General features: G+C 35.5%; 1 long non-coding RNA gene across 1 annotated transcript in view; it reads right to left on the bottom strand.

The window, feature by feature from the left end:
- LOC141481272 (uncharacterized) overlaps positions 1-519 on the bottom strand; it is a 106,729-nt gene extending 106,210 nt beyond the window's left edge. The window contains exon 1 of the long non-coding RNA XR_012464851.1: positions 509-519. This is a non-coding gene — a long non-coding RNA (uncharacterized lncRNA). The remainder of the gene's footprint in view (positions 1-508) is intronic.
- Positions 520-11,693: the final 11,174 nt, after the last annotated feature.

The following is an 11,693-nucleotide window of genomic DNA, read 5'->3' as shown; positions in this document are numbered from 1 at the left end:
TAGGACCTTGACGGCCAACCCTACGACCGGGAAAAGTAGTATCCAAATAACTTCTTACTTGACCGAGGTAATGTGGTGGTGCTCGATCTTGATGGAATACAATATCCATATCGAATTCATTAGGATTCGCTTCGACGATTTCAGTGATGAAAAAGTCAACAGTAGTTTCCAGCATATTCAAATACAGTTCCCCTCTTGAATTTCAATCAATGAATAGAGGTCCTACAATATGGTTTCTCAATATTCCCGCCCAAACGTAATTTTTTTCTTGTTATTGAGTATGTGTTTCCTGGAAAACGTGAGGATTGGTGTCACTCCAATTTTTTGTAAACAATAAAATAATTCAACAAACCTTATCGGGTTGTTGGAATTGCCATATGGTAGATAAAAAGGAATATTTCTAGAAATATAGATATCAATGTGTTTGTCTTCAGGAAATTATTAAATGTTCCGCCATTTTGTAGTAGGTCAGGAGCGTCAGGAGCTTCAAAATGATGTGTCAAAAGACCTCCTTTCTTTCCATTTATTTTTTTCCCAGATGGCACCTAGTCGCCATCTTGAAACTTCCATTAGTTAATTTTACTACAAAATAAATTGTTCATGCATTAATTTCCTTATCCCAAATTTCACTCTTTTGAGTTAACCCGTTCAAAAAATAAAAGGGGTGGCATTAAAGAAATGTACTGCATACAGGGCTGCTATTTTCAAGGCTTCATTGATTTTTTTTAATAACCCTGAATCTAGAATTTGTAAGTTTCTTGACACTCACGAATTATTATCACTTGATCATATTTGTTTATTTCTTCTTCTTATGTGTTTCTTTGAAATTTGTTTTCAGTTCGGTGCATTTATATTAATTATAATAAAGTTTGCGTCATTCTACATAATTTCATACACATAATACAGTATTACCAATCGCTCAGCAATCCAATAGGTAACTTTCCACGATTAATACGCGTATCTATTCATAAATGATCTGTCACTTTTGGTAAAATATAAAGTACTACAGTATTTGTATGAAATAAATGTCGTTTGTTAATTTCCAAAAATACGAAATTCGGAATTTGCAATTATTTGTTCTCGATAAAATACACTAACTCTACCTCAAGAATGTCTTGCACACATGTGTTTGGTTAGATTGCTCTTTAATTTTGCTCGATAGGGACAAATCTTGCAGAAAAACGATGGTTCCTTCAGACATTCATACCGAACATGTTGCATCAATCCTCTCTTCTGTTTATATCTCCTATGACAGGTTTCACATTGGAATATTCTTTCTGTAATATTCAACAAGTTTTTCAGTGTGTATTGAGTAAATACTATTTTCTACTGATGTCTATATTAACATTATTTAGGAAATTCATATCATCCTTTTTCAGAAACAATGTGAAAATAAAGGAGAACTGAATTTTTTGGGTGGCCTATTGATTAGTTTAGTTGTATTTGGGTGATTGAATAGATAGCCGAACTAGATGAAAATATTGAAACTAATTAATACATTCTATTGAATGATTTTCACTATAAAGACCGTAAACTCTTGAGGAAGCTATTGTATAGCGAAACACGTGTCGCGGTTTTTGTAAAACCCTTTATAGTAGAAATGATACAATAAACTGTATAAATTAGTTTTGAATTTGGGTGAGTATGAACAGTCTGCGAATTCACGAGTCAAATTAAACAACTCTATATGAAAAAAATATAACAAAGTCATTCGACTTAAAAGAACAATTATTATGAAATTGCAATTGGTCAATATATCAATGAATCAGTCTATGTTGAGTCATTCATTTCTGCGTTAATAATGGAAGCAATTTTGTAAACAAGTTTGGACACGAAACATAAATTTCGTTGCGTACAAAATATCAGAATAATTTCAACACGAGAAATGAAAGAAGAGATAGATGAGGCAGTCGTAATTTTTACCTAAAAAAAAATAACTGAGAAGACATTATCCATACTTCAAACTCAAAAATGAAATTTAGTGAGTGTAGTCTCGGGTGGAACCAATTTGTAGTATCAAACTGAAAAACATACAAAATCCATATGCATTTATTTGACACTATATGATTTTAAAGTCGTTGAAAATACATTTTTGAATTAAAATTTCAAAGTACTTGGGATCTGAAATAATGAATAATCAGTCAAAACTTCGAGAGTCTCTTCAATGTAGAATTATGTGATAAAAGCTCGAACAAAGATGAAACTTAAGTCTCGAACAAAGATGAAGCATTTTGTTGATTCAGAACAGAGGTACTCTGAAAAACAAACCCAGTTAGATAGAGGTATCCAGAGGTCAGTAGTGACAACAGGCGGAGTACTAATTGATATAGACTTTGGTTACACCAATATGCATCTGAATACAGTTAGTTGTTAGAGATTCCATAAGATATATTTCTGTCATGTACCTATATATAGGATCTTTCAACACGGACTTCCGAACTTTGAAGCTACATCTGTCAAATTTGTAGTCATTTGTTCAGTCTGTTTTGGACGGATATATCATTCAAAAACAAGTGTAAATAAAATGTTTTAATAAAATAGGGGTTCTGTCCGGACAACGTACCGCGCGCTTCACCAATTTACGGTCACCATAATCATCCAATCGAGAAGACCATTCGCGGTGTGGAAGATAAATTTAAGTCCAGAAAACGAATGTCCAACACCCGTACGTCGTCAAACGCAAGATCTGATGAAAACCTCGGCGCTGTCTATGAGAGTGTGCAGGAGAATCCAAGGCACTCAATTTTGGCAAATTTTGCGTCGTGACTTCCAATTCTCTTTTCTTCATTATGATTTCCTATCACGTAGTAACGGCTACATCCATCAATTTATTGGCACTAATTTGCATCGAAAAATCATCTTGAGCGATGAAGCCCATTTCTGTATGAATGGGTACGTGAACAAACAAAATTTTCGAATTTGGGACGATACCGATCCACGTGAGATCCAAGAGCAACTGATGTATCCCAAAAAAGGCACTGTTTGGTGTGGATTTTCGTGGTCTGGATTTATATTTCTTTGAGAACGACGTTGGCCAGGCCATCACTGTCAACGTTGCCACACATCTTATGCCACATTGGGTGGCATAATATGTGTGGCACGTGTAGGTGCGATTTGACCTGTTAAACTTTTTCTTTTGGGTTTTTCTCAAGTCGCAAGTGTATACGAATAAGCCACAAACCATAGCGGTCTTCGAAGACAACATAACCCATGTCACATAAAGGCATCAATAGGTCTTTCAAACGAATACAAAATTTCGGTGATATCACACACACAATTTGTTTTATTTAAATCACACACACACTTTGTTTTATTTAAATTTAAAGATAAGAAGCGCTTAACGAAAGACCCTATATAAGGCAGTTACAGCCTTGAAGTGAGGTACTAGATATCACAAACGAAGTCGGAGTTCCGTTTTAATGAAAGGTGGGATTTTGATTTGCACTAAGTGATGTCGATTATTCAACTTGCATATATCACTAAGGTATGCCGCGATCCTAATTCCCGGAGATATTGTCATATCTGCTACCTGGAACGAATTTCTCTTGTATAAATGAACCTAGACTGCGCCAATAATGTACTACTGGAGGCAGGAGTCCCGCAAGGTGCAGTCCTTTCACCACACCTCTACTCCGTATACACGGCGGACGTGCCCAAGCCAGAGAACAACTTTAACAAGTTGGCACTCTACGCGGACGACACGGCCCTGCTGGCGAGATCTAGGAGTCAAGTACTCGTTACAACATACCTACAACAACAGGCAGACAGATTAGAGGAGTGGGCTAACCTGTGGAAGATCAGTATCAACCCTGACAAGAGTCAGGCGATACTGTTCACCCGCAGGTTCGTACAACCGGAAGGCAACGTCATCTTCAACGGACAAGAGATTCCGTGGACAAACAAAGCAACATATCTCGGGGTCATCCTAGACAAGAAGCTAACATTCCAGGAACACGTACAACAGAGAATAGGAATGGCCAAACAGGCCAGAAGACGCCTGGCGCCGATCATAGGAAGGAGTAGTAACATGGCACTGGAAGTCAAGCTACTGATGATCAAAACGATCCTAATGCCGATAATACTGTATGCATGCACTGCCTGGGGCCAGTGCGCGCAAACACACAGAAAGAAGATCCAAGCATTTATGAACACGAGCGTAAGGGCCGCCGTAAATGCACCGTATTACATCCCAAACAGATTCATATACAGAGATCTAGGACTGGACACGCAGTATGTGGACGTGTATATGAGAGAACATGCAGAAAGCACGTTCGATAGAATCAGATCGCACTTAAATTCAGCGTTTCGCGATCTACACGATGCGTTGAATATGGGTGACCCCAGGTTCCGAGAAAGGGACAAATTTCCAAGGCCGACTAGACAAAATCAGAGACCGCCCCCACGAGTCGCCGTCAGGCGGCTCCGGCAAGTATAATATTTGAAGTGTATTAACCATATATTCTCTTTCAGGAAAACCGCGACTCAATTTCAAAAGCACATTTCTCAGCCTCACTGGGAAACGTCCGTCTATCACAACTATGGCCGCCGCTAGTTTTGGGGGCCCCCATGCAAAAATTCAGTTAGGAATACCGCGACAAACAAGAGCCAAATAAAATTCAAAACGAGAAGCTAGATAGGGAAATAAAAGCACCTAAAGGCTGGTTTCCAACCAAAAGAGGTTAGATATCAATCTTGCTGAAGTGCCAGCAGCTGGATTGAGGACCGTTTCCTTAAGAAACGGGGGTGGAAGGAAAGGGTCGCCAGGTCCAAACCTGCGGAAGCATTTCCGTAAGGAGGGAGCTTGCGACCTGGGCACACAACCCGGGAGGGGCATGGGGGGGCAATAATGTACATAATCCGTTCTTAAAGTATGTTAATGCTTGCTGGTGGAACGGATAGAACTTGAATGCCTTCAGAAACAGGTTGAGTGTTGCGTTGAACCTTTCTCAATTTCTGCAGAACTTGTACCAGTACCCGTAAAACCTAATTTAGATTTATTTTCTAAACTCTCCCGTATATATCGAAAACTCGATAAAATTTCTGTTCTGCCTACCAAATTTGTTCCTCTGTAATTATTTTCTATACTGAAATAATAATATGTAAAAATTGTTGGATGTCGTAATTTTGTGGAGAGTCTTATACTAAATGAAAGATTGTATTGTACTGAAAACTTTCTGATTTTACTTTATTCATCACCATTTCAGGAACTGTGTAAAGAAATTATTTCCTCCGGAGTTTTTTGAATAACCAGTTTTACATTTTCAGCAGTGGTAATAAAAGCCTACCCTACTTGCCACATCTACTGATACAAAATTCAATATTTTGTAAAGACATATTGGTAAATTATATAATTCACTTCCATAAATTTGTAATAATGATGTTTCACATTCAATAACCGTGAACATTACATGTTCACGTCGAAATTTCAGAAACTCTTAGAAATATTCTGCTCGCAAAGCGTCTTCTGAAGACAATGTAAAAGCAATCTCTTACAATACATACGACAATTCAATGCATAGTCGAAGTAACCGATATTGTGCACATTCAAAATTGGCGGCACTCTCAAAGGCCAAAAAAACCAATACACAGAATAAACCGGCAGCGAACTAGCCCACGTGGACTTTAGACTTGGCGGTTCGTATTGGATAATTTTTACTAACCGAGTTTTATGATTGGCTGAAGAGTCTTACAATTGAATTTGAAGTTATGTTACGATGACGAATAGAAATCGGGGAATGCGGGGATGGTTATAGCTATCGTGTTCAGTTCAGGAACTGATCGCGATTTGAATGTTAAAATGCGATATTGGTGCAGTTATAATTACTTGACATTTTTGTTATCTGTTTAAAATCTGTCATCCTTGGACAATTACAAATAGTTTTTACTATTAGTAAGTGATAACAACGCAGACTTTTTGCAGTGTAGTGATTCCAATAGCAATGGTGAACAATACAAAAAAGAGATAGCAGTGAATAAGATTCGGATGCATTTCAATATTGAAACACAGAGAATAAGTTTCAATGCATAATAAGAATCTACATCCCATGTTTGGTTTTGAGGGAAACAGACTTTTATCAGATTTGACCGAAATTCCCTTTTCAACTGTACGTAAAATAGTCAAAAACAAAACATATGAACGCAAGATGCGATGGGATACAGGATTACCAAAACCTTCAGATGCTCATCTCATAAAATCATATAAAATCATATAAAAAACAATATACGAATGTTACAAAACACTGAGATTCCTACAACTGAAATCATAAGGAAGAAATTGAATACTTCTGGGCATAACGTGAGCTGCTGTGAAAATTTAAACAAAACATCAGGTGTAAAAATAATTTTTCAAAAGAAGTTAAACATGTATGTCAAATTTGTCAAATTCAAAAAATCCATACATGTTTAACTCTCTTTCATCAGTTATATGTTCAATTCATTGCCTTTCACTCATTTTTACTGCCCTGAAGAAGCTTCCCATTAGAAACGAAAGCTTGACAAAGTAAAGCAGAGTTTTGATTTTTTGACTGAGAGACCCCGAAAAACCAGTTCAGCATATTCCTATCCCTATGATTATTGAATTACGAAATTAGTTAGCTTCCTAACTTTATAATTAAAGGGGAGCTGTTGAAAGATAGGTTGCACTTTATCGTTTAATATGAACTACACTACTCAGGAAATATATATGAGCTCAACTCCAAATCCGTTGATTTCTGTTGCGCTGAAGTTTTTGATGTTTTTATTTTTTATAAGAATGGTATTCTACAAAGAGCAACATATGAGAAAGGTCCAGGTAACACAGAAACAAAAGGCTTCAATAGTGGAAAAGTTTCACTATGTACGAAGCTGATTTTCCATTTAACCTGAAAACATTGTGTTTGTGCAAACAAAAAATTGTTATAGATAACACAAAACTATCAGTTGAGTAATGGAAAATAATATAGACAACATGTATGTATGAAAGCAAAGTTTCCACAGTATTTTGAAATAAAATTAGGAGGAATTCATTTGTTGTAGATTTATTCAACAGGTAGAAAAATTCATAATTATTCATTTTTGGTGACACACTCTAAGTCTTTTTCCAGAATGTCGTGCACATATATGTTTGGTTAGATTGCTTTTTAATTTTGTTCGATAAGGACAAATCTTGCAGAAAAACGATGGTTCCTTCCGGCATACATACCGAATGTGTTGCATCAATCCTCTTTTCTGTTTGAATCTGCCATGACATGTTTGACATTGGAATTGTTCTCCTGAAATGATGAAGTATTATAAAAATAATTAATAGGAATCACACGTTGAAAGTTAAGACCTCGTTAGTCCTTAGCTCGCACAAGTTTCTCAACTTCTGAGAGAGAGCATTAACTTTTGAGCAACGCACAAATCCAACAAAACAACACTGTATGATAAGAACATTATTATTGCTTTTTTAAAAGACAAAATACTAGCACGTTCTCAGAAACTTAATCCACAGAAATGCCGTTCTCCAAATGAAAGAGTTCTTAAACAGTGAAGTTTGAAGTGTACTTAGCTGAGCAGCCACAATTCGTCGCGCATTTCTAATATGCACCGCTCGTAGTGGAATCAAATCTGCCAAGTCACTTTAACACTTCCCGTAAAAGTATCTATAGAAGAGAGACAAATCTCCAACCTTTCCTCGATAATCCAGACTATCAAGGTTGCAAGTGATGTTCAGGGTATGTTTGGGAGCGAAGTTCCATACATGAGAACAATACTCCAAAGAAGGTTTGATCTGCGAGCTCTATAAAGCATCAAAAGTTACTGGGGGGGTCTACAGTTTTCTGGTTCGGAACAGTGTTCCCAGCCTTTGAGAAGCAACCTTTGCAATTTCAGCGAAATGATTGTGCCAAGACATACTTGTGTCCATTTTAACCCCCCAACAAACTTATCGAAGTAGAAAGGGAAATCGTCTGACCTGACATTATTATATCCGGTTCGGAAACATTTTATCTTTTTGATGAAAACCGATGCCTGGGTTTACGTGGCATTGAATTGAAACTGGTTACTTTCACCCAAATTCGAAATCACTTCTAGATCCTCATCAGAATATGCAACCTTCTACTGCCAGTGGCTCCAAATGGAATGACGAGACAATGTCGTCAGCAAAGCAATATATTGGATTCTTGTTTTTTTTTAGTAAGTCGTTGATATACAATAAAAAGAGAGTTGGAGACAATGTGGATCCCTGGGAAACACCAGCCTTGATCATCAGATGAACAAAGAATCTGCTCAAATGTAATAAGGGAAATTTCGAAAGTGCCTGAATGTATTTCTCTAAATCCAATATTTTGAAATTAATGTGAATACTCACCATTTTGAATTATTTTTGTTTTACTGTTTCAACGTATTTTCATTTATTGTTTTTAAGACATATGTGTTAACACTATTGGTTTTATCTTCGTAATTAATTGTAGATATGAATATCTCCAGCTATCAAATTCAACAACACTTTTCACCCTGAAGATAATTGTGAAATACTTACAAACAACTCGAATTTGTTAAAATTCTTCAACTTTTGAAAATGATTTTGGATGACAACCAATATTTCATAAAAACATATTGGTACCTGATACATTTTCATCAACTCTGAAAAATATGCCATAACGTTTAATAACCATATTTGAAGAAATATCGACATTGATTGAAACAGTTTTTCAACTGTTTCAAGTTCCTTGAATATTTTGAAATATCATCGTCATCTAATTATATTACTCGTATATTCGTCCTGAAAGGATATTTTCAAATTAATACAATAAACTGAAAAAATTAACAATATACACCCTCATATACAATGTGACAATGTGGGTATGTCAATCTGAGAACCATCAGTTAATAGGTTACATCCGCAATTTTTATGTTTATGAATTTCCAAGTATTCCAAATAATTGAGTTTCCAACCCTTGCCTGCATATTGCAAAATTTTCGTATCGTTTAGATTCGGGAAGTTGTGGTTGCATTTCAAGGAATGGTTTGAAAACATCGAATCATTTTCACCTAGTCTGAAGGACCTTTCATGTTCAGCATATCGTTTTGAGAAATTTTGACCACACTGTCACACATAAACACTATTATACTTGAGCTTGTAAATTCCAGATTTCTCCATCTTGTCCACTTCATCTTTGGCATTGAAAAGGAAATTAGATAACATAGCGTGTGGCCTGAATGCCACTTCCACTTTTTTTTTTCAGAAAAATCCCAGTGTCACTGTTTTTTTATCAAAATATGTTAAAGTTACAAATGTCTCGATTTCTGATTCATTTCTGAAGAATTTATTAGTTTTTTCTCATATAACAGTTCAATTCACTACATGAAGTTTTTTATTAATTTCAGAGGTGTGTAAATCGATGTGGATGTGGAAAAATTAATCATACAATTTCCATTCTATTTTTAAAAGGAAATACTATTTCTAACAGCACTCCAAATATTTCATGTGATAAATATTTATTCATCTAAACCTATTTCCATGAAGTTATTTTTCATTTTCTATGAAATTTTGATTAATGTCACTGATTATAACATTTATTTATTTTTTAATTGCTTTGCTTTCCAGTCGATTTAATTTTTCCGGCATATATGAGCAGAAAGTAAAAAACCATAGTTGCAATTGTATTTATTTCATTTTTTTTACAAAATATGAACAAAAAATTAAATTTTTCACAAAATATATTCTATTTATATTATATATTTTTTTCACAATACTTCCATTATATCAGAGTAAGGAAACATTATAGCATAGTCGAAATTATAATGAATCTATCAATGATTATATGGTAACATGCAAATTTCAAAAGAGATTATTTAAAACAGAATTGACGACATCAAAATTATTATTTGCAAATTTTGCAAAAACATTTCTTTAAATATTACCCACTCAACAACACATTATTCAGATATATTTACAAAACATGTGTGTCACTATTTTTTGAGTTTGAAAGCCATGGAGTTTTGGAATTTCTTCCTGACGTTTCGCTGGCGCGAGTGGCTAGCTTCTTCAGAGGTTTAACCGTCATGGCTTGCTATCCGATGACTAACTTTTAGGCTACCAATACAACCGATTACCTGACAAGGCATAAATACGCTAAATACGCCTAAAAGTTAGTCATCGGACAGCAAGCCATGATAGTTAAACCTCTGAAGAAACTAGCCAGTCGCGCCACCCAAACATCAGGAAGAAATTCCAAAACAGTGACAATGAAAACCTCAGCCGCGAAAGTCTAAACCATTTTGTCAAATATGTGTTTATTTGCGCAAGTCACCTTATTTTGTTTTATATCAATTCAAAATCAAAATTGCGACTTCGAAGTAAATACACTCCACTGAAATCCATTCAAATTGTTTCAACTATTATTATCTAGGAAACGGTAGGTTCAACATAGTTTATTGAACGAAATAAAATTTGCTTCTTTGAAGTTGCATTAGATTGGAATTCTCAGATTTAAAAAATTATCAACGGTTTCTGACAAATATATTAGAAACGTTATTCAATAAAAGGACAGTTCGCGTTGTTCTTCTTCAATGCCTACATTTTCATTAATATAATAAAGTGGTGAGAGAATCTTTCGTTCATTTTATGTATGTCATAGGCCGATTTTTGATGCATATACCAGAGAATTGATTGAGAAAAATCTTTACAAAGTAACTGTCCGAGAAGAGCACTGACAAACTGCTTCAGCATAGCATCATGGTTTTTTCATTAACTTTTTCCAGGAGTAGCTAGCTAACCAACACATCGACAGCTATGTCGATATATTTGAACGACTTGAATATTAAAACCATGTAATGGTGTGTGTAGGCCTTGACAGCAGGAGGCACATTACTTAGTCGTTTTTAATAAAGTCTATGTTTCTGGGTGAGCATCAACCCTCTAACATCGCGGGGGGGCGTTCCTCACCGCCTCCTCTCGGCCGGGTCGCGGGGCCGCGCCTGTCTGAAATCACTTTGCTACTCTACCCTTACCCTCTACCTCTACCCTTAATGTAGACGTGTGAATAGTTTTTTTTAATGTTTGCCTCAGCATAGCACGGATACAGGACCACTCACTGGTTATTGTCCATTTACAGAACAAAATCGGAGTATACAAAGCCGGCCTTCACCTACTAGTCCGGTCAAATTTGACCAAAAAATAAGAGTAAAGCTACCTAAATTGCCGCCAAGCTGAAAATAAGTTATATTGTTCAAAATATGATTGAAAATGAAATTTGAAAGTTCACTATCTTTCTCCTGCATGGAAAAAAATTATTCAAGGTCGAAGGTCCAAAAAATGAGTTTTTCACGATTTTCAGCAAAACGGTTGAGTTTTTTCATAAAAATACTTCAGACAAAAGTTGTAGATCATAAAATTATCTACAAAAAATGTGCCAATACTTTTTTCCTACGAGCCACCGTTTTTGAGATATAACGAATCAAAAAGTTGTAAAAGTTGTAATCGTCACAATAGGCATGAGTAAGCCACGTATATACATCTCTGTAGTGGAGATATAAGTTAAAATTTGTTTCTATCATAACTTACACTCATAATATAAAATATACATAAGTTATAACTATAAGAATAACAGGTAAAATGAAACACAGTCCATACGCCATTGTAACCTTGAGACATCTGTCCCCTGTCCCCTGTAAATTTTTTGCAACTGCAAAAAGGGGTGCGGTGATAAATGTTATTGCAAAAAACCGAA

The sequence above is a fragment of the Leptinotarsa decemlineata genome, unplaced genomic scaffold, assembly GCF_025532065.1.
Source record: "Leptinotarsa decemlineata unplaced genomic scaffold, Ldec_3_MD MMD2_tig00000133_RagTag_RagTag, whole genome shotgun sequence".
In the NCBI taxonomy this organism is placed as follows: Eukaryota; Metazoa; Arthropoda; class Insecta; order Coleoptera; family Chrysomelidae; genus Leptinotarsa; species Leptinotarsa decemlineata.
This window is presented reverse-complemented; position numbering and strand designations above follow the sequence as displayed.